Here is a 23,964-nt window from a genome sequence, read left to right as displayed (position 1 = left end):
TGTCTCATAGCTGCATGCCACTGACCATAAGGAAACGGGGCGAGAGAAAGTGAATTCGATGACAAGCCTGAAATAGATCTTCAAACTGCACACAGCATCTGCTTGTCAATGTATGAACGCGAGCACACTTGTATGCTCCGTGCTGCTGCAAAAGGCCCAAGAAACTTTCTGTGGCCCCAAATGAAACACGGAGAAATAAGTATATTAAGAATTACGTAAGGAGGGTGTGGAAAGGAAGCTCATTTATGACCTGTAATGTTGTAATTTGTATCTAGTTCAAATGGCAAGGCAGTAAAATCTCTGTCATTCCTACATCTTCAGTAGACGGAAAAAGTCTTTAAGGGTCTGATAGAAAGAATACCCCACAGCCTGCCTGGAGTTCTGAATCGGCTGTGAAATAAGATGAAGAAGAGAAGGTAGATGGACGGCTGAAATGATGCACTTGTAGACGAAGACTGGATTGGAAGATGTAGCTTAGACCCCTTAGCTAAGTGAAGTGGGTTTCCTAACACCAACTGCAGAATTAGAGAAATTTACCTACTACTCAGTTAAACTAGGGTAACATAGGTCTCCCCATTGGGACCAGCCCCAATTTCTGTATTGATAACTCTTTTTTGTAGATCATTCCACAAGAAAAATAAAAGGGCTGGGGGAAATGGGATCGAACAATAAAAGCTATACACACATAGGAGACAGATCCTCTGCTGAGAGGGAAAAAACTGAAAGCCTTCCCTACTGAATGGGGAAAAACTGAAAGCCTTTCCTCTGAGATCTGGAACGAGCCAAGGATCTCCACTTTCACCGCTGTTATTCAACAGTGACTGAAGCCCTAGCTGGAGCAATCACCCTACAGAAGGAAATAAAGAGCATCAAAAATGAGAGGTCTGCTTGTCCTTGTTAGTGTGATGTGAACTTATATCTAGAAAAACCAAAAGAGTCCTCACTAAAACTATTATAAGGTGATTAATGAATTCAGTAAAGCTGCAAAATGCAAAAATCCATGGGTAGCTTTTCAACGTGTCAACAGCAAGCAATCTGCAAAACAAACCAAGAAAGTGAACACATTCGCAATAGCTGCAAATAAAATAAAATGCCTAAGAATAAACTTCACTGACAAAGTGAAAGATTTCTATACTGAAAACTACAAAACATTGGTGAAAAAAGTTGAAGAAGACACACAAAAACGGAAAGATATTTCATTCTCATGGAAGAATCAACATGGTTAAAAGATCCTTACTACCCGAAGCAATCTATAGAATAAATGCAATCCCCATCAAAAGACCATGAAAAAATGAAATCCTGCTATTTAAAACAAGATGAATGGAACTTACGAACATTACACCAAATGAAATAAACCAAGCATAGAAAAATAAATCTCACCTTTCTCATTCATATGTAGGAGCTAAATATTCAAAACACTTGATCTTATTGACAAAGAGAGTAGGATGACTGTACTAGGGTTAGGAAAGGTAGTAGGGGGTGGGTAGCATGGGGATGGTTAATGGGTATAAAACTATAATTAGATATGATAGAATAAACAATACTTGATAGCACACCAAAGTCACTATAATCAATAATAACTTAGGGTATACATGAAAATAACTGAAAGAATGGAACTGGAATGTCTACCACAAAAGAAATGATAATTACCAGAGCTGATGGATGTCTCAATTACCCTGATTCAATTAATTCACATTGTATGCCTGCAACAAAACATCACGTGTACACTATAAAAATATACAATGATTACACAGCCACAATAATTAAACATTTAGAAAAGTAACAAAATGTAAAGTAAGTCGATGCATGTATGGACAGATATTATTTTACAAACATATCACTCCTATTAGGCCACTGGTAGGACCCAGTGAGAGAGGAAAGAATGCGGCCTGGATTTTTCCATGTGGAAGAAAAATCAGGAGTGGAAAAGAATTCCTGCCACCCCCGCCCTTGCCTACACGTTTTATTTTAAATTGAATAAAGGGCTAGTGTAAGATGCAAAACAAAGAAGAAATTCCAGAATCTACAACTTAAACTATGTACATTGTGGTAAATAGATCCTTGTAAACTTATTGAGAATCAATGTAGCTCTGTAGCGTGGCAGTCTTAATTGATGAGGGTAGATGGCTCACAGGATGCCTGCCATATTGCAATAATAAGCATCATGATCATAAAAAACCTCTTTGCTTAGAAATACCTACATACCAGGTGTAAAGGCCAAATCGAAAATACATATTTTCCTAAAATTATTCATTTTACCAGTTCATTATCATTGACAATAACCTCAATGTAACATTAGTCTAATGTGATAATTCATTGCTTTAAAAAATATATATTCTGTTGTCAAATGTGTCTTTTCAGTACTGTGTGATTCGCAGGGCAGCTCAGCTCTTTGCTGTCTACTTATATCACCGTGTTTTCCTTACTTTGATAAGGAATCCCACATAATTGGTATTTGGTAAATTGAAGTTTGGGGAACATTTGTCAAAACCATGGTATGAAAAAGTTCATGGTTGTAAGAGTTTTTTAAGTGTCTAGTTTATTACTAAAGACGAAGAGAGAATTTATCCTCAAATCATGTTACTTTAAAAATAAAGCTATAAATACATTGCCTACCAAGTAGAAATAGAATTTTATTTAGCGTAGAACTAATCACCAACAGCTTGTTGTAGAAGCTGTTTTATATTTTTTTTCTCGGCTGACTAAAAGACTCTTGGAATATTTTTTACTCTGTTGAGTAAAAAAGACTATTGGAATATGTTTGCATTGCTACAATAGCTATTTTGAAGATGAATGATTACAGATCTATTAATGATTTTTATGAAACAAATTCCACGTTTGTTAAGGGTTTTAGAATGTTATTTCAATCAGGGAAGATACTAAGCTTAAATTTTGAAGTACAACTGCAATTTTTGTCCCAAGGGAACAAAGTCCATCCCTTATGGACTACCTCTTTTGTGCTGGATGCTCTTCCAAGGATTGATCATATAACACTGAACAGTATAGATGAATACACCTGCCTTTCTGGAGTTTACATAGTAATGGGCAAAGCTAGCCTCTCTTCAGTTTCTCAAATAATTTGAGTAAATTCTTGAGTAAATACTCCAAAGTTAAATAGAGAAAAATGCTTATCAATTAGAAAATTGCTAATAAAGGATAGCATTCTCAAATGCATTTCTAAACCCAGTAAATAATATAGCGGTAGGAGAATTTTGGTTGGTTGAACACATCTGTTTATTCTTTTTCATGCAAAGAATTATAGGATTATATTACTACAAGCCTGTTAATGTATTTTAGAATGTGAAGAAAGCTCTACTTATGAAAATAAGTCATTTAATTTTACTCCTTTGATCTTTCTAGAAGCATTTTTCTGTTCTTGATCTTGAAAAAATTTCTAATAAATTCATCTTGGTTACCGTCCATATTTAATTCATCTGCATTGTATAATTGAGAATAATTGAATTTTCCATCATTAAGTGATGGACTAAAATAACAACATTAACTTCACAATTTGAACTCCACAACTCCTGTTTTTGTCCTAATACTTTTATTTTTAGTACTTGTGGCCTGTTGTTTAAAAATGAAGTTTCATGACAGCTATCAAGTGTGAGCCTACACTTTGTCTAAACTCCATACTTTTTCAGTCATCCGAGTTTAATATAGATTAGGTCAGAGATTATGTTATTCTCTTGGGGGGAAAATCTGATAACCACAGACTCACAATTTCTTGTCAAAATAAAACGTAGTATTAGTTATAATAGTCTTATAGGATAATTGAATGTTTTCTTTTGCCTCTTTTTGATTTCTAAATTGCCTTAAATGATGCTATATTGCAGATTAATTAAATTTTTTTAAAATGCTAAATACCAAAAAATACTCTAAGTAAAAAAGAAAATATATTTAATCAGGATGCCGTGAAGGTTTTGTAGGGATTCTACATGTTATTTGTACTCTACAAAAAAACTTCAACCTGAGTTTATATAGAGATACTGATGAAATTTGGTTCTCAACCTCAAGATTCCATTTAAAGTGTATGTGTAGACCTCTAACTTCATGCAGTCCCCTTTAATAATATGTATAGTCCTATTCTTTAAATATTTAATTTTATCTTTGGAAAAGCTATCAACAAAATAGATTCAACTATGTTTGAGAGGAAATTTAATTGTGAAGATTCCTAATTATAGGGAAAAACCTAAAAATGAAAATAATTTTTATAACTAATCTTTTGTGGTTGAAAATGATCATTAAAAAAACTATCTTTTGGTATATTTATTATGTTGATAAAACTGAATGACAGTGTAATTCTACTTGTATTTTTGTTGTTGTTGTTGCAATTTGGCTAGGGCCGGGCTTAAACCCACCATCCTCAGTACATGAGGCTGGGTGCCCTACCCACTGAGTCACAGGCACCACCCTCTACTTATATTTTTATTGAATGCTTTTCCAGAAGTTATCACAAAGAATAACTCTAAACATTCAGTTCTTTTTTGCACAAAGCAAACATCTAGAGAATCCAGATTTTACCAAACAATACTATTTACTTCTTTTATTTTTAATAAATTGTACTCCTCCCTCAAATTTCATGGTCTAAATCATACTGAAAATTATTCAGTTCAATATAATTATACTGGAAAAATAATTTTCTGTGATATGCCTTCTCTTATTCTTGCAAACTCATGGAGCAGAGAGACAGAGAAAGAAGAGGAAGAAATAGAGAAGGAGAGAGAGAAAGAAAAAAATACAATAGGCTAAAAAATTTACCACTAAAGATAAATATAATTGACAAAAACAGCCCTTGTATGGGAATCAGATGACTTCAGTTCATAGAATTCTGGGTTTTATAGGATGTATCACTGTGTTGCTTTAAGTAATCATTTTTATCACTCTGGCCATCAGTTTATTGATTTCTAGAAAAGAACAATAGCACTTGCCCTGCTTAATGTTTTAAAATGTTAAATGGCATAATATATGTAAACTATGGCATCGTATGCAATAGTGGTAGCCTCAGTGCCCTTTTAAAGAAACACTGCTGGGAAATTCTGCTAGATAGCTTTTTGTTAATAAACATCTTCAATTTGGCATGCTGCCCTGAGGCTTAAAAATGAGTCCATATGTAGTCAACATCATTTAATTCTTGCTAGGGAAATTCATTATTTAATTCTTTCAATAGCCATCAGTTAATTATTGTCTTCATTCCTGTTATAAAGGGTAAGAAATTGAATGTGGGTTGATTAAATGACTTACCCAGGGTAACGGTGTAGCAAGAGCCTCAGGTTATCTGGTCTATCCTGTCTCATCAGGGTAATCTCTTCTGTAGAATCCCTTCACACCATTTCCCAACCTCTCTTGAAATTCATCCCAGTAAGTGAGGCAGTTGTTTTATTTGCCCATTGCTGTGTGAAAACTCCCTTCCATAGTAGCTCCACACTTGTTAAAAAGTATTTTCTTGAATTAAGTTGATATTTCGTTTTCTTATTAATAACAAGCATGAGTATCTGGAACTGTAGGGGGATAAAACATTTTTGCAATTTGTCACTTCTTTTCATTTTTATTAAATCATAGCTGTATACATTAAAGCATTTATGGGGTACAATGCTGGGTTTATATACAATTTGAAATAGTTACAACTAACTGGTTAACATAGCCTTCACCACACTTTCTTAATTATTGTAGACATTTATACTCTACACTTGGTAGATTTGACATGTACCCTTGTAAAATGCACCATAGGTGTGGTCCCACTACTTACCCTCCCCTACCCGTCCTCCATCCTCCTTGCTCTCCTCCCCACCCCTCCTCTTTCCTCTTCATCTTGGGCTGTAGTTGGGTTATAGCTTTCATTTGGAAGTGTGGGTGCTTATATATTGGTTTCATAGTAGGGCAGAGTACATTGGATACTTTTTCTTCCATTCTTGAGATACTTTGCTAAGAAGAATATGTTCCAATTCCATCCATGTAAACATAAAAGAGGTAAAGTCTCCATCTTTTTTAAGGCTGCATAATATTCCATGGTGTACATATACTACAATTTATTAATCCATTCATGGGGCGATGGGCACTTGGGCTTCTTCCATGACTTAGCAATTATGAACTGGGCTGTAATAAACATTCTGGTGCAAATATCTATGTTATAAAGTGATTTTTGATCTTCTAGATATATACCTAGTAGAGGAATTGCGAGACTGAACAGCAGGTCTATTTTTAGATCCCTAAGTGATCTCCAAACTTCTTTCCAAAAGGAACATATTAGTTTGCCTTCCCACCAGCAATGCAGAAGCATTCCTTTTTCTCCACATCCACACCAACCTCTATACTTTTTGCAATTTGATTATGTGGGCTACCCTTCCTGGAGTTAGATGATATCTCAAAGTTGTTTTTGATTTGCAATTCTCTGATGATTAAGGATGATGATTACTTAAAGAAATTTCCATAGTCATTTAGGCAAATGGTAGTGAAGGGTACAAGAGAGACAACTTCTAAAATAAATTTTAAAATATCACAACAAGATTTTATAGATGTCAACTTAGATGCTTGCGTAACAAAATATCTGTATGTGGGGAAGGCATTCTGCAGTGTAATCTAAGCAATAACCCTTTTAAAATGAAAGATGTTAACCACGGTTCCTCAGCCCATGTAAGAAATCCTTGTGTACACACATACACGTTACCATTTCAGAAGCTCAGACTAAATAATTAAATAGATCTGTTCTCCGCATCCTGGAAATTTGTCTTCCAGGAGCCATCATTATCAAATTCAAATACCTGCAGTTAAACCATAATCACTGATGCAGTGTCGGTGCAGCAAATAAAGCAAATGAAACCAGTCAACTCCTACCCAAACTCTCACTATAGCCAAAGTCCTTTTATATATAAAACAAGTATGATTCCAAGTTACTGGAAGATGTAAATAAAACTAAATATACACGCAGCATATCTAGATATTTCTTTTAACTCTGCCATATATACGTGTATATATACATGCACACATACACATTCCTCTCTTTTAATATCATTTTCATTTTTCCTTTTTCTTCAGTTTCTTTTTAGAGACAAGATCTCACTATGCTGCCCCAGCTGAACTTGAACTTCTAGGTCAAGCCATCCTCCTTCCTCAGCTCCCCATGTAGCTGAGACTAGTTTTGCAATTTTTTGGAATACTTAAAGCACAGAGTAAATTTCGAAATATGTCACAGGACTATTGTTCATTTTAACTATCAGTGTTCAGGTGGACACAAGACTCTTCTAGATTTTATTTTCACATCCTATCACTCAACCTTGTCTTAATACCTCTTCTCAATTATGAAAAACACTTTGTGCTTTTGAGAGTACATATGGTCACAGGGAAATCATTTGACCCTTATGTTAGAGAGCTTTTTGACATGTTTTTGTGATTTCTAGGAGAGTTAAAGCTTTTTGAGGACATGGGACTATTTCTTTCATAGCAGTTTGGTCAGAGGCAGTACTCATTGTTTATTAAAACAGTGAAAGCCATCTTGAAACTATTCTAATCGTTTTGTTATCTGTATTTCTTTCCTGGGCCACAGAAGATAAAATTTAGCAAATGAGGAATTGAGTTGGCACAGATCCTAACAGATAAGAGAAGGTTGACCTCCTCACAGAGACAATGGAAAAAAAAAGTGAATGAAGCTGATAAAAATGAAAATATAATTAAAAAATAAATATTATGTGTAATATGTAATATCAAAGTATAAAGAGTAGGTAGTTTAGGGGTAAATAACCAACTCCTATTTTAGAAAAACTGTATGGACTTTCTACTATGGGCAATAGGATATGTAGGCGATGAATGTTATAGCATGTTATGGAAGTGCTTTTTTTTTCTTTTCTTTCTTTCTTTTTTTTGTGGTTTTGGCTGGGGCTAGGCTTGAACCTGCCACCCCCGGGGCTGGGCCAGCGCCCTACTCTTTGAGCCACAGGTGCCACCCTGGAGTGCATTCCTTTTTGTGAAAGAACAACTTGTTCCATTATAGAGCTAGCACACTTTATTGAACTCTAAAGTGTAAAAACCAAAGCCTGTAGTAAGGACAGCTAAAAAACTAAAATCTACCTTGAATGCTAAAATCATAATATTTTTTATTTAGTAATCCCCACTGTGAAAAACTTTCTCTATATGTGTAACTATATTCTTATATTTTAAAAAATAATTTTGCCATGTATGGAGCAAAATTACTGAAAAATAATGTACGAAATATTCCATTCACTGGTGATATAAAATATTGAGTCCTGTTTTAGATAGTCTTTAAAAAACTAAAATATTGGAGAACAACTGAAGAAAGAACTGGCTAACGTGGGCTCATATTCATGTACAAGTCCCTTCCGTTCTTTTTTTAAAATTTGTTCAAGTTACACATGGTGTTTTGTTAAATCAAAAATGTTCTTGATTCATGAAAATAATATGACTAAAATTACCATTGCCAAAATAATCTGAATAAAATTACCCTCACCAAATGAAGGTTATTGACAAACAAGAATCAGTTTTGTCACCCATGTTAATATCATAATTAAGGAAAGTTTACATTCAAAATATGGACAATAAACTCCTTCTGTCGCTCCATGTGGTTATTCCAAATGTGGATCTCATTGGATTCTCATTTGGTTCTTCTGCAGATGAAGAGGTATAAAAACTGATGTTCAGACCAATGGCCACTCATATGGGAATAATCTGGCTCATTCACATTATGGATCTGGAATAAATTTAAAACAATTGACTACAGAAGGCAGCATATGAATAATCCATGTGTTTTGCTAATTTTGCCCTCTCTTGGTTCAACCACATGCCTTTAAAGGAGAATCTGTCATCACACATCCAGAAGACATGTGTCCTGGAGGACATTACTACACCAGCATAATTGCAACTTAGTGGTGAGGTTGAGGGCAATTTTATCTGAAGTCAAAATTATAACAAAATATCAGTAATTGACAGAACATATTTAAGAGTAAAGTCATGTCATATGTAACTTTTCAAAAGCAGAATCTGTCTATAACTGACAAGCAACTAAGGAATAAGGCCTGGGACATGTGAACAGAAAACCATTGTGCAGCCCCATATGGTCCCTCTGACGCTTCAGTAGGCTGTAGAGTGCAACACCTCTGCTTTCCTGGGATGGCATTAAATAACCATTATTCTTTTTTTGATTATTCAAAACCCCTTACATTATATTTGGACATTGCTTGTGCATATTCATTTGACTATACAGAAACACTCCGATGAAATGCATTTGTAAAAGGAAAGATAAACAGATATTCTCAGTTGTGGTGGTCATGCCCTTCTTACCAGTACTCTCAATTATGGCATCAGATCTGGGCTTGCTGTGGACTGGGCACTTCTGGCTCATGCTATACTTCTTTCCAAAGGCTTTCCACGTAATTCAGGTGATGCATCAGGTGAAGTCATATGCCTTTTTTTTTTTTTGAGACAGAGTCTCATCCTGTCGCCCTGGGTAGAATGCCCTGATGTTAGCTCATAGCAACCTCAAACTCCTAGGCTCCAGTGATCCTTGTTTTTATTATTATTATTAAATAATATCTTTGTACATTAATGCAATTATGGGGCACAATGTGCTGGTTTTATATACAATTTGAAATACTTCCATCAAACTGCTTAATATAGCCTTCTCTGCATTTTCTTAGTTATTGTGTTAAGACATTTATATTCTACACTTAGCAGATTTAGCTTGTACCCTTGTAAAATGCACCGTAGATGTGGTCCTCTTGCTTCAGCCTCCCAGGTAGCTAAGACTACAGGTGCCCACCACAATGCCTGGGCTAGTTTTTCTATTTTTTTTTTTTTTTTTGTTGAGGTGGGGCCTCACTTTGTTCAGGCTGATCTTTAATTCCTCAGCTATTGCCCACTCCCCCTCAGCCTCCCAGAGTGCTAGGATTACAGGCTATTGAGTAGAGAAATGCCGAATGGTGTATAAAGGAAGATATTAGATATTTGTGACTTGGTTATTTAACTATTAATAAACACTCCCATTTTGTTAACTGGTGGTTCCTATAGCCCTTCATCTCCTTTGAACCCCAAATTATTTAATATAGAAGGCATAACTCCTAAGAGGTCGAGAAAGTTGCCATATTTCCAAGACTGCCACATTTCATATGTGAATCTCACTTGGCATGTGAACCAGGAAATAAACTTATCATAAAGAGCTAAAATAAATGCTCTTCTTTACCAAAGTCCAATCAATAAGGCAACAAAAAGCTTTACTGGTCTGCAACATCTCTAACCACTCAACTTGTTAATTTTCAACTTGACATGATCGATCTTTACTAACTCCTCTTAATATAGGACTAAAACCTAGTTAATATCTCATGGAGATAGAAGATTTACAACATACATTTTGAACTGAGTGGCCTAATTGTTTAAAATATCTCAAATCAGTTTACTTCAGGCCATTGCAATATGGTTTATATGGTCTCAGAGGGGCGGTCTTGGTACCCCAATACTTAAACCAGCCTAATGACGTTCAATATGAAGCATGGCCCACTGAATCTGCAGTTACTTGGGGGCAAAATTTCTAGATGAGAAAAGGGCTTGATATCCAAGCATAGCAAAAGAGAAATTTAAAAAGAGATTCTTAGAGAAAACTCTTACATTGAAAATTGCATATCTTAAAGTTTCTCTGCTTTGAAAAATTAAACATGGAAACTTATAATTTCATTGTTATTGCAAAAGACACTAAGCCACTTAAAACTCCAGTTTTATCACACACTTAAAACAGCACATTGTCCCCAGTGCATGTTGGGTAGTTTTATACGAGCACAGATAATCCTGTCGTATGGACTTCATGCTCACATAAGACGGATTAGAGAACTGACGGTTATCAACTGAATCAATTTGGACAAATTCCTTGCACAGTCCCTATACTTAGGAAGAGTTCATCTACTTTTCAGAGTTTTGACTGTGATGATTACATATACATATTAGCTCATGTTAAACTCATGATAAAACCTTGGCTAGTATTTTAAGAAATGATGTTTATTTAAAACTTCTTGTTTGAATTGAAATGTTTTCATCACTTTCTATCTAATAAAAAAAGGATGGTCATCGGTTCACAATGAGTCTTGGGGTTTAATTGACCAAACATGTAAAATTAATACAACTTAATATTTTAGGTTAATTATTTGAAGTTAGTTAATTAAAAAACAAGGATTTGCTCTCTGCCTAGTCATGCTCATTTTCTAAAGAAATTTTGACAATCTTGTTTGAAGACTCTGGAGTGTTCTTCACGTACATGATTTTAAAAGTGCCTTTTATAATGTCTTTAAACATAATTTTGTGGAAAAATGTTGTTTTTCCATGAAAATAAAAATTCCATTATAAGCCCATCCTTTAATCATGTGATTCAGTATTATGACTTCAAAAATAGGCAAGTTATTGCTTACTACCCTTGGCCATGTCTACACTTTGCCTTTGAATTTCTCTATGTGCTTAATATGGTTTTATTTTTTCCTGACTTAAGTCAGGAAATTTCAGAATCCTCATCACTGTTATCAGCCATTTTATTTCTTCCTTTTCAGCCTAACTCTGTCCCTCTAACCACTTTATAAGTGCCACCTGTAGCCACAACGTGCCACACTATTTCTACAGCTTTTTTATTTTTTTTTCAACTTCTGGTCCTAATAAATCTGAAACTTTCAACTATTATAGTTTGCCTCCTGCGATTTGCTCTTCTAAGGATCTGCAAGGCATGAATCATCAAAGAGGCCATGTAAAAAAAGAGGCCAGTGTTATTTATCACGAAAATTATGAAGAAATATAAACAAAAAGTGATCTAGGGGAGACAACTTTATCCAATTTTCAGCTTTATCCAAGATCCACATTTTCACAGTAAAACTTCTGTTTTATCCGTTAAGAACATGAGAAAGGAAAACACAGATGGAAGAACATTGAAGGGGAATTCCTAAATGGGAACAGTTAGCAGCTTTGGAAATGTAGATGTTCAAGAAAAAAAGATAAAGAAGCAAAACTGAATCATGAGACCCTAGAAGATTCCAAAAAATGTAATTTAGCTTGGCCTTCAGCAAACTACAACCCATGGGCCAAATTCAAGGTCTGTTTCTGTATAGTCTACTTTCTAAGGATGGTTTTTATATTGATACATGTTTGAAAAAAAGGTTTTTGAATCATATTTTGTGATGCAAAAATTGACAAAATTAAAACTTGTTGTCCATAAATAAAGTTTTATTGGAACACTGCCACACTCTTTCATTTATGTATTGTCTATGACTGTTTTTATGCTAGAACAGCAGGGTTGAGCAGTTGGGACAGAGACCATATGACACGCAGCATGTAAAACATTTATTATCAAGCCCTTTGTAGAAAAGTTTGCTATCTCTTGATTTAGAACATTCCCCAAGTTAATTTTCCTAGCTGATCATATCAGTGCTTACTGAATACCAACTCTGGAGTTTCAAGTCCAAATCAACCAATGAGCACCTTATATTTTTCCATTATTTTCATGAGAGGTTTTTTTTTTTTTTTTTTTTTTTTTTGACAGTGACACCATGTAGGTGCAAATAACCAGTAAGAGCAATTACCTTGAACTATTTGTTACTTTACAAAAATTAAAGTGTTTCTTTTGTGGTAACTGTTAGCTCAGGTGCAGTTGTAAGAAGTAGAACAGAGAATTGCCATGTATACTTTATCTAGTTTCCCCAGAGATCACATCTTGAAAACTATAGTACTGTATTATGACCAAGATATTATCATGGACCCAGTCAAGATACAGAATCTTGCCGTTACCGTGAGGGTTCCTCATGGTGCTCTTTATAGACCCACCGGCCTCCCTCCTACTCCGTCCCTGCCTTCATCCCGTAGCCACTTATCTATATTATACAACTGTGTTTTCTGAATCTATAATTTTGTTTCAAGAATATAGAAATGAAATCACAGAATGTAACCTAGAGTGATTAGCTTTATTCGCACAGCATAATTCTCTTAAAATCATCCCAATTGTTGAGTTTATCAGTTGTTTGTTGTTAATGAATCACATTCCATGGTGTTCGCACTACTACGGTTCACTAAAATTGTTCACCAGTTGAAGCACATGTGGATTGCTTCTAGTTTTTGGCTATTGATGATAAAGCTTCTGTAAGCATTCATGGACAGATTTTCGCATGAATATAAATCTAATTTGGGGGAGACAAATACCCAAAAGCCAAATTGCTGAGTCATATGGTAAAGTGTATGTTCAGCTTTGAGAAGCTGCTCAACTGCCCAACCATTTCCACACCGGCTGTGCCAGTTCACACTCTCACAGCCATACATGAGAGATCCCGTATCCTCACTGATTCTTAGTGTGGCCACTATTTATTTTTCATATCTTTTCCCCATTTTCCATTTAGATTGTTTAATTTGTATTTCCTGTTGAGTAGGGGGATGTCTTTGTATTTTGTAGATTCTGGTTCTTTGTTAGATAACATGTTTTCTCCTAATCTATAGCTTGTCTTTCTATCTTCTTAAGAGAATTGTTGGGGGGAAGGAAATATAATTTCTCTTCAACCTCCATAAATTTGTACTTGAGACAAGACCCCTGAAACAAAAGACAGATTAACAAGAGAAAACCAAGCAATTTTATTAATGCACCCAGTTCACATCCTACAGGAGAAATTTCAGTGTAAGGTAGCACAAAGCAATGGCTTAGAACTCTGGCACATACATAGTACAGTGTCTTCAACAAAGAACGATAAATTTTAGAGACGTGACAAAACAAGCGAAAGCAATTTTAGGCTTCCAGAGGAGGAAAACTGTGGGAAGGTAACATATGGAGAAACAACTACAGGTATAAAGCTTGCTTATAGATTCCTCTGGTGCCATTTCTGAGCTAGTAAGAGCTGTGTCTAGAAAGGAGAATTTTTACTCTCCCTCCACTTATCATGGGACCACACCTATGGTGCATCTCACAAGGGTACATGTGGAATTTACTAGGTGTAGAATATAAATGTCTTAACACAATAACTAAGAAAATGCCATGAAGGCTATGTTGACCAGTTTGATGAAAACATTTCAAATTGTATATAAAACCATTAGATTGTACCCCATGGTTGCATTAATGTACACAGCTATGATTTACTAAAATAAAAAAAGAAAAAAGAAAAAAAAGGACATGAACAGCTTGAACAAGGAAAAAAAAAAAAGAAAGGAGAATTTTTACCCTGTCTTTAGGGGAAAAGAGTAAAGATAGAAAGAGTTCTTCCTTTGTTTACGGTCCCTTTATTGTTGTTAGCTCAAAATTATCTATGTCAAAGACACATATTTTGAGGTGACATTCTGATTTCCTGCAGAGTCTTTTATGGACTGAAAAGTGTTTAATTTTAGTTTTAAAAAGTGTTTAATTTTTAGTTTGTCAATTTTTTTATGGATTGTGATTTGGGTGTCAAGTCTAATAATTCTTTGCCTAGTCCTAGATCCCAAAGACCTTATTCTATGTTATTTCTAAAGCTTTTATGGTTTTATGTTCTACATTTAAGTCTGTCATCAGTTTTGAGTTAATTTGTGTATAAAGTGTGAGTTACCTGTTGGTGTTCTCTCTCTCCCTCCCCTTTGCCTGTGGATGTCCGGTTGAAACAGCTCTCTTTCCCCCATCAAATTGGTCTTCCATCTTTCCTAAAAAATCAACTGTTAGTTAGGCATATTTGTGTGATTCTCCCTCTAGATTTCCTATTCTGCTATTTGATCAATGCCCCTATTTTTCCACAAATACTATAGTCTTAATTAGAATTAAAAAAATTATTATTACTATTGTATTACATATAGAATTATACCTAATATTAGTATATTGTTATATGTTATATATACTTATTAAACAAATAAAGTCATTCCTGCCACTTTATTCTTTTTTTTTTTTACAATGTTGTTTCTGTTATAGTTCTCTTGTATTTCTATATAAAATTTAGAATATATATCTAGAAAAATCTTGCTGGGATTTGGTAGGGATTACATTTAACCTATATATTAATTTGGAGGGAACTGACATCTATGCTGAGCTTTGCGATCCATAGACACCATCTCTCTCCAGGTCTCAGGTTTCTTATCAGCATTTTATGGTTTTCAACATACAAATATTACACATGTTCTTTTTCTATAACCTACGCCTAACTAGTTCATTTATTTGAGTGATTCTAAATGATAGTGCATTTTTAACTTTTCTTTTTTTTTTTTTTTTTTTTAAGAGACAGTCTCACTCCATTCTCACTCACTCTACAACAGTAGAGTGCAGTTGTGTCACAGCTCACAGCAACCTCCAACTCCTGGGCTTATGCAATTCTCTTGCCTCAGCCTCCCAAGTAGCTGGGACTACAGGTGCCTGCCACAACACCCAGCTATTTTTTGTTGCAGTTTGGCCAGGGCTGGGTTTGAACCCACTATCCTCGGTATATGGGGCCAGTGCCCTACTCAATGAGCCACAGGCACTGCCCCATTTTTAACTTTTCTTTTCCTTTTTTCCTTCTTATTGCCCCAGCTAGAACTCCCTGCACAATGTTTCCTAAGAATGGCAAGAGAGGATATCCTGGCTTTGCTGCTGATCTTAGGTGGAAACTATCTAGTCTTTTATCATTATATATAATACTAACTATAGGTGTTTTTTTATAGAATGTTTTATCAAGTTGAGGAAGTTCCCCTCTGTTCCCAGTTGTCTGAGAGTTTTCGGTTGTGAAGAGGTGCCGAATTTTGTCAGATTCTTTTCTGCATCAATTGATATTACCTGTGGTTTTTCTTCTTTAACCTGTTAATGTAGCAGACTATGTTAATTTTTTAAATAATGAACTTCTTTTGTCCCTAGAATAACCTTACCTGGCCATTGTATATGATCCATTTTATATATTGCTGAGTTTTGTTTGCTGCTATTTTCTTAGGGAGTTTTGTTTCTATTATTCATAAGAGATATTGGTCTATGGTTTTCCCTTTTTGCCCTGTCTTGTCTGATTTGAGTGTTGGGGTAATATTGGCTTTATAAAATGAACTGGGAAGTATGCCTTTATCTTCTATTTTCTCAAAAAAATTGTGCAGAATTTGTATTAAATCTTCTTTCAATACTTGGTAGAATTATCCATCGAGACCATCTGGCCCTGGAGATTTCTTGTTGAGAGACTGTTAAAATACATATTCAATAGCCTTAATCATCATAGGGCTATTAAAAATATATAGATCATGTTAAGTGAATTGTGGTAATTTGTGTTTTTTTAGAAATTAGTTTGTTTCAGCTAAGCCACCGGTTCTCAACCTGTGAGTCCCAACCCACAGGAACTGTATTAAAAGGCTGCAGCGTTAGGAAGGTCGAGAACCACTGATCTAAGCTGTCAAATATATGTATTTAGTGTGGTTTCTAGCGTTCCCTTATTTCTATAGATATTTATGGGGTCTGTAGTGATATCCCCTGTTTGACTTCTGATATTGATAATTTATACCTTTTCTTATTATGTGCCAGTCTTGCTAGAAGTTCACCAGTTTAATCCATCTTTTCAAAGAAATGATTCATTGTGTTATTGATTTTGTCTATCATTTTTTCTTTTTTGATTGTGTTTATCTGAGCTCTTATCTCCTTTCTTCGCTCCTTTATGTCTATTTTGCTGTTTTTATTCTTCTGTTTGGATCTCTCTGGTCACAGACTAGTGACATCATTTGTTTTCTAATACATTTCATGTTAATTACTTCTGAACACTGTTGTAACTGTGTCCCATAAATTGTGTTGTGTTGCATTTTGATTTTCATTTACTCCACTGTATTATTTTTCACTTGAAATTTCATTTCTGACACATGAATTATTTAGAAGTGTGGTGATTAGTTGTTCCCGCTATATTTCTGTTATTAATTTCAAGTTTGTAACATTGTGGTCAGAAAACACCCTTTGTATGATTTCAATTATTTTTAATTTATTGAGAGTTGCTTTATGTGTCAGGATGTGGCTATCTTGTGGCTATCTTGGAATATGTTTGTGGGCACTTGAAAAGAATGTGTATGCGGCTGCTGTCAGGTGATATCGTCTAAAAATATCTATTAGATCCTGATGATTGTGATTTGTTGAGTCTTAAATCCCGGCTAATTTTTCTGCTTTGTTGTTATGTCACCCCAAAGGTTGTCTTGAAGTATACAACTGTAATTGTGGGTTCCCTTTTTTTTTCTTCTATTTTACTCATTTTTACAATTTTTGTAGCATTTTTGTTTGGTGCATATACCTTCAAGGATGTTATGGCTTTTCTTTGGCTTTTTCCTTTTATCATGATGTGATATCTACCTCTGTCTCTGGGAATTTTCTTTCCTTAAAAGTCCATTTTTTTATATTATTAAAGATGCTTCTGCTTTCTTTTGATTCATGTTTGCCTGATATGTATTTCTCTAGCCTTCTATTTTCAACCTGTTTATATTTTTATGTGTAAATTGAGATTCATTACAGACAGTTATGTGTAATTGAGCCCTGATTTTTTTCACTATGCAAATCTATGCCATTCATTGGTATATTCAGACAACTTACATGTAATTTAATTTTTTAATTAAATTTACACTTACATTTAATTCAGTAATTTCACTTTATGGGTTAAGACTCTCATTTTGTTCTTTGTTTTCTGTTCGTTTTTTTCTGTTGTTTATCTTTGCAATTACTTTCTCCTGATGTTCTGTGGGTTACTTAAGCAAATTTTTAGAATTTTGATATATCTAGTATTTTTTAATATATTTCATCATATAGTTTTTAAGTGGTTACTTTATATATTATATTATATGTACATAATTTATCACAATCTACTGGTATCTTCATTTTTTTTTTCTTTTCTTTTTCTTTCTTTCTTTCTTTCTTTTTTTTTTTTTTTTTTTGAGACAGAGTCTTACTTTGTCATCCTCGGTAGAGTGCCGTAGCATCATACCTCACATCAACTTCAAACTCTTGGGCTTGAGCCATCCTCTTGCATCAGCCTCCCAAGTAGCTGGGACTACAGGTGCCCACCACTCACCCAGATATTTTTGGAGATGGGGGTCTCACTTTTGCTTAGGCTGGTCTGGAACCTGTGAGCTCAAGCAATCCACCCACCTCAGCCTCCCAAAATGCTAGGATTACAGTCAAGACTGTAAGGTGACCAGATTTTAACATTGGTAAAGTGGGACACCATTGACGGGGGGGTGGGGGGGTAGGAGGGTGGGGGGGGCCTGACAACAATGCAAACTTTGATAAGCAGTTCTCGATAATCAGTTCTCAACAACTATTTGTTATTATTAAAGTTTAACATTATAAATTAACAAAAATAATATAAAACTCATATCCTGGCAAAATATGCACATGGCAGCTAAAATCCTTATATTCCTGTTCTCCTGCTGTTCCCTAGCTTCTCATGCATTCTTTCCAAAAATTGGAACTTTTTAAAAATGCTGTAGGTTGCGGGACAAATCATTAAAAATTGGGACCGTTCTGCCAAAAGCAGGACATCTGGTCACCTTAGTCAAGAGCCACTGCGCCTGGCCTCATTGTGAATTTCTTTGGGCTTATCCTGTTTATGACTTGCTCAGCTTCTTTATATCTTTCACTAAATTTGAGAGTTGTCCACCCAATATTTATTTGAGCACATCTTAAGCCGTGACCTTTCCTCTCTTTCTGGGACACAAATATAGATGTTTTATCTTTTCTTATAGGTTCAAGGTTGCCTAAGTCTCTATTTTCCTTTATTTATTTATTTATTTACTTTTCGTTGTTGTTAAAGTGTATTTTTCTCTCTGTTGTTCAGATTGGGTAATTTCTATTGCTCTATCTTCCAGTTCACTGATTCTTTCCTCTGCCCTCTCTAGTCTGTTGTTTAGTATATATCCAGTGAGTGCTTTTTTTCAATTTCAGTTATTAAATTTTTCAGTTCTGGCATTTCCATCTGGTTAATCCTCGCATTTTCTATGTCTTTGCTAAGACTTTTAATTTCTTTGTTTCAACCGTATTCATAATTGCTCATTGAAGCATTTTCATGATCAGCACTTTAGAATTTTTGTGAGATAATTCTAATATCTCTGTCATTTTGACGTTCACATTCATTAATCATCTTTTTAAAATGCAGTTTGAGATCTTGCTTCTGCTTTGTATGACAAACTATTTTCCACTGAAACGTGGGCATTTTAGGTATTATGTGTGAGAATCGGCTTCTTACTTAAATCTTCTGTTTTGGCTGGCTTTTCCTACCCCACAGCAGGGGAAGCGAGGTGTGCCACCCATTACTGCCAGACATAAGTGGCAGTAACTCCTGCTTCTGTGTCTCAACTAACCCTCCACGGATACCTCCCTGGCTAGGAAGGAAGGAGCGATTTGTCATTTCTTTTGTTGCCTTCACCAGTGCCTTGGAAGTTGAGGGACATCAGAGTAGTTTTACTCTGCTGGACCGTTTCTAATGTCCTGGATCTCCACTGGGTCTCCTCTGATACCACCTCAGCAAGGAGGACGACAAGTGCTTCATCTTTATTGGGTTTGCAGTGGAAGTTCAGGCTCCCTACGTAGTCTCCACTGACGGTCACCACGTGTGGGGTCAGAGAGGAACCTTGTTACCACTCACAGCCTCATCGCTCTTAGCTCCCTCCTCAGACTTGTCTTACATTACTCTGGAAGGTGAAAGGAAAGGGTGTTGGGGCACCTCATTCCAGCCTATCAAGGGGCAGTCGAGGGTCCTCACTCAGTCTTTGCAGGAGCAGGTGGCAATGGTACCACAGTTCTTTAAAATGCTATTGTCCTGGCAGTTCTTTATTTCTAGGCTGCTCCTTCTTCAAAATTTTGGCTACAGAAAACAGGCTTTTCCTGGGACTTTTGTGACTACACCAGTTGGCACTTCTGAGTTGCAGGCTTCTTTAGCCCCAAATTTGAATGTATAAAGTAAAAAGAAAGTCCACGTCAGTCCCTAGCTAGTCTGTCACCTTCTCTCCACCCGTCAGGTCTCCTTACATTTGATTTATATGTAGTGTCCAGGGATTTAAACTGTACCTTATAGGAGAATTAGAAAAAACCTATGTCTACTCCATCTTTCTAGAAACAAATGTTTCCTGCTTCCTTGTTTATTTTTTTAAAATCTTTTTTTTTTTAATTGGGGGTAGGCAGCATACAATTTCACATTAGCCTCTTTAAGGGACTCAAATGTAATTATAAAAAATTAATTACGGAATTTAGTATTTAAAATGAAAAAACTTTAGACAGAGAAAATATCTCCATCTATAATTTACTTTTTAATGTCCATTTCACTTCCATGTTCCATTTCTACCAGTTTTTTTCCTGACAAGTTTATCTCCTGTAGGTCCATAAATATTTCTGTTTAGTAGTGACCTTTTCTCACTTTAAGGTATTTATTGAATGACATGGGAGTCACATCCATTTGGTTCTCTGCAAATCCTGTGCCTATCATAACACCTACCATGTACTAGCACTTAATAAATATCTGCTGAATGGGCTGAATGGAAACTAGAAATTTAAATTTTAATTTCTGTAGGTGGGTTATCTACTCTCTTCTTGCTGTGCTGAAGCGTAGGACAGGTCTGTCCTTAATCCCCCACTAAAAACTCTTTAAGCACTTACTTAAGGTACTGATAGAATTTGTCCAGAATTTTGCAATTGAGGAAAAGCAGTTTTAATTTCAACATATGTAGTTGTTATCTTATGGTTTAGAATTATGTGCATTTTGAATTACAAGTGTGTGTGTGTGAGGGGGGGGGTTGTGTGCATGCTTATGTAGAAATTCCCTCCTCTTGGTCGTAAAGAAAGTAAGTTATCTGAAGGAGATGGCACCAAAATAATCATTGACCATTTTTAGAAGATCTTTCCTAGATATTTGAACCTTTTTTGTTGGGGAGGGGGAATGATTTTCTTTTTATTAGGCAAGTCACACTTTGAATATCTTTTAAAAATCTTTGTATGTATTGTGCAATGTGTGTGTATAGATGAGGGATGGGTCATTTCAATCCATCACTTCATTAATGCACTGAATAGAATTTTAAACATTTTGCAAACATAATGATACTTTAGATAAAGGTGATCCAATTATTGCACCTTTTTTTTTCTAATGGAGTAGAAGGACATGGTTCATTTTAGTACGTTTGATTTCAGTCCTAATCATGCTTGCTTTCCTGTTTGGCTTTCGATTCTGCTTAAGGAAACTGTGAAAGATTTAATTCACTTTACTTTTGTTAGAAAGTATGGAAATGTTTGTACATATATACGTGAGAACTTCTGTTGCCCCTAGGATGGAAATTCACTTGGGAGGGGGAACCCTTTCATTTTTTAACTTAAGAGCTGTTGATAGAGTCCTTGCATCTTTCAAAGGCATTTTTCATGCCGCACAGGCAAATTGTAGCCAGTGAAGGAACAGAAAGGGCACTTTTCACATGTGTCAATCCCAGCAAACTTGCACAACAGCTGTGCTAGGTAGTCAAGGAGATTACACAGGACCCAGGGAAGGGTTCTGTGTGGTGGAAGAGACAACCGGGTTTCTCGGGGGACCACTTTGTTGGAGATTGCAGCAATACCGCAGCCCCACTGTTGCTGGAGGGTATTGTGGCCATGTAGTATGAAATCAGTGCCAGATAAAATCAGAAAGTAATAAAAACCAAGAAGCAAACTCAGTGATTTTTAAATCTTAAAGTGAGAGACTGAAACAAATGTTCTGGGCTTTTCGCACTCACTTGTAAGGAAAAGGAGACACACCAAGGGGTGCCTTTAACTCAGAAAACTTGCCGGGCATTCAATCTTTTCATTTGAGAACCATTTGGGTGTGTTAAGAAATAAAGTTGCAGAGTAGGCATGTTCAGACCTTTATTTGCTACATTTGGTAGGAAAGATTTTTTTTTTTTTTTCCCCTCTTAACTACAAGAAGCCAGAGTTTTCTGTGCAAACGAAACAGGCGTTGCAAGAATCAGATTCACTTTGGACGACTCTTCACATTCCAAGTCATCATTGCGTTAGGCAGCACAATTCCATCTCTGGTTGATGGGCAGAAAAAGTGGGCAGCTTGCCAGGTAGACGTTTCCATGACTCCCAGCCCCCAAAGGTGATGCGTTTTTCAGCTAATTCAATGAAGAGTGGGCTGAACTTTGGGTCTAAACGAGACAATAGCTGCCTTCGCAGTATCAGCAGAATGGTTGATGGGAATGCACTCTACATTTGGCAGAGAATCATGTGACCTTACGACTGAGATTTTGTGATGGTGCCAACGGAGACTTGGAAAGCAGCAACGGTCCTGACTTTTTCTTCTTTTCTAGCATGGCTCAGAAAATGGTGGATCTTAATACTTGACTTTAGCCAGACTCAGCAAGCGACTGAGCTTTGAAGCACAACTTCGCCTTTATTCTGGGTTTTTTGGCAGGCCACCAGGAGGCTGTCCCTTTCACGCCTGATAAATTCTGCTGCTTATCTCTAAATAGAAAAAAAAAAAAAGGAAAATAATAACAGAATATTGAGGCATAACAAGTGAATCCTAAAATTGTATGTGCTTTTTGTTTTTTGCTTTCTCTGACTGCTGATTATTATTTTTTTTTAATGTTAACACCCTTGCTGCTTGCTGAAGAATCCAAGTAGTTGGGTCGGTCTTTTTTTTTTTTTTTTTTTTTTTTTGGTTTATAATGAACAGGCATTTGAACTGGGCAAACAAGGCAACAGCAGCAGTGAGCATGAGATCATTGCATTGCAGCAGTGTAGCAAACTGGCACCCTGCCTTTTCACCCCTCTGGTTCAGGAGACAAACGTGTGCAATCCTCATTTCTAAAGTCAGTACAGCCTGGAAGGATTCCTGGTCGCTCCCACCTTCTACCATTCTGCTGCCAGTGACGGCAAGGATTGGTGCAGCTTCTGCGCAGTGCTTTGTGACTGGAATACCGAGAAGGAAGAAAATGAAGACAAGCACCCTGGTCCTTCTCTGCTAAGAAATAACAGGAGCCCTGAAGAAAAAAATCTGAGTTTGTCCTACTACATGCAAGCGTGCTGAAAAAAAAAAAAAAAATTGAGACGCTCCTGCTCAAAAACAAAAACAAAAACAAACAAACAAAAATCCAAACCAAACAAACCAAAAAAAAGCAAACATTGGCTTGTGTAACTGCAGAGACATCGGGCATTGTAAAGCAGCTTTTTAAGGCAACATAAGCAAATGAGCCTTCTTTATTTTTATTATTTCAAACAATATGGCATAATTAGCAATATATTGCACTTGGTGAAATCGCACCTTTCATATCAGGTATAACTTTTTTTGTTGTTGTTTCTTTAAAGCCTACTGTTATGTAAAAGAGAATCCTTGAACTTTCAGTTTGCTCTGATTTAACTCATAACCCACTCTACTCTTAACTTTTTCCTTTTCCTCTCTTGCTCTAATCCTGATTAGAATAGAAATTTAAGTAAAAACAGAAAATGCTCTGTGAAAAAGACAGTACATGTTTTGATTTTTGTTTCACACAGAAGTTTCGGGAAGACAATAGTATGCTATCTGTTCCTTTTAAATTTATTAATGTTTGCTATCTAAGAAAAGTGTTTATACCTAGTTGTTGAGGAAAGTAAATCTTTCATGTGATTGATAATTTGAAATGTGGAGGAATAAACTAGAAAAGGGTCATATTAGTGTATCTTTAAAACTATGTATAAATAAAATAGTTGGGGGAAGCTATATTTAAATTATGACAAGGATTTCAGGAGAACAGAAATAGGAATGAAAAGATCATGTTCTTAGTTGTTAAGTGAAAAAGAAGCTTGTTCCATAATAATATTCTCTTTTAAAATACGTTGTAAAAGAAGTATTTGTCCTAGAGCTGTTGCAAAGAGCACTGGAAATATCCATTAAGTATTTTAGTGGAAAAAGTACATACAAACTTGTTTTAAGTTCAAAGCAGTGTATTGGCTCAGCAGATAAATGCAATGCATTGTAATTATTTTGTCTGTTTGTAGAAGCAAATTGCTAAGCAATTTAAGCATTTTATAACAAAACCCAGTTTTGCTTCGTTTAATGTGCAAGGATT

At 35.5% G+C, this 23,964-nt stretch overlaps 1 long non-coding RNA gene across 2 annotated transcripts in view; it reads left to right on the top strand.

Annotated features, from left to right (window-relative positions):
• LOC111723218 overlaps window positions 1–23,964 on the top strand; it is a 204,092-nt gene that overhangs the window by 79,472 nt on the left and 100,656 nt on the right. The window contains exon 1 of one of the 2 annotated variants that reach the window (XR_002771805.1): window positions 22,622–23,192. The exons of the other annotated variant lie outside the window; for it this stretch is intronic. This is a non-coding gene — a long non-coding RNA (uncharacterized LOC111723218). Of the gene's footprint in view, window positions 1–22,621; window positions 23,193–23,964 lie in introns of those variants that run through there. 2 annotated transcript variants of the gene reach the window in all.

Source organism: Otolemur garnettii, unplaced genomic scaffold, assembly GCF_000181295.1.
Source record: "Otolemur garnettii isolate 467f Iridium unplaced genomic scaffold, OtoGar3 scaffold00009, whole genome shotgun sequence".
In the NCBI taxonomy this organism is placed as follows: domain Eukaryota; kingdom Metazoa; phylum Chordata; class Mammalia; order Primates; family Galagidae; genus Otolemur; species Otolemur garnettii.
The sequence above is the reverse complement of the archived record's forward strand: the minus strand, read 5'-3'. Positions and strand labels throughout refer to the sequence as shown.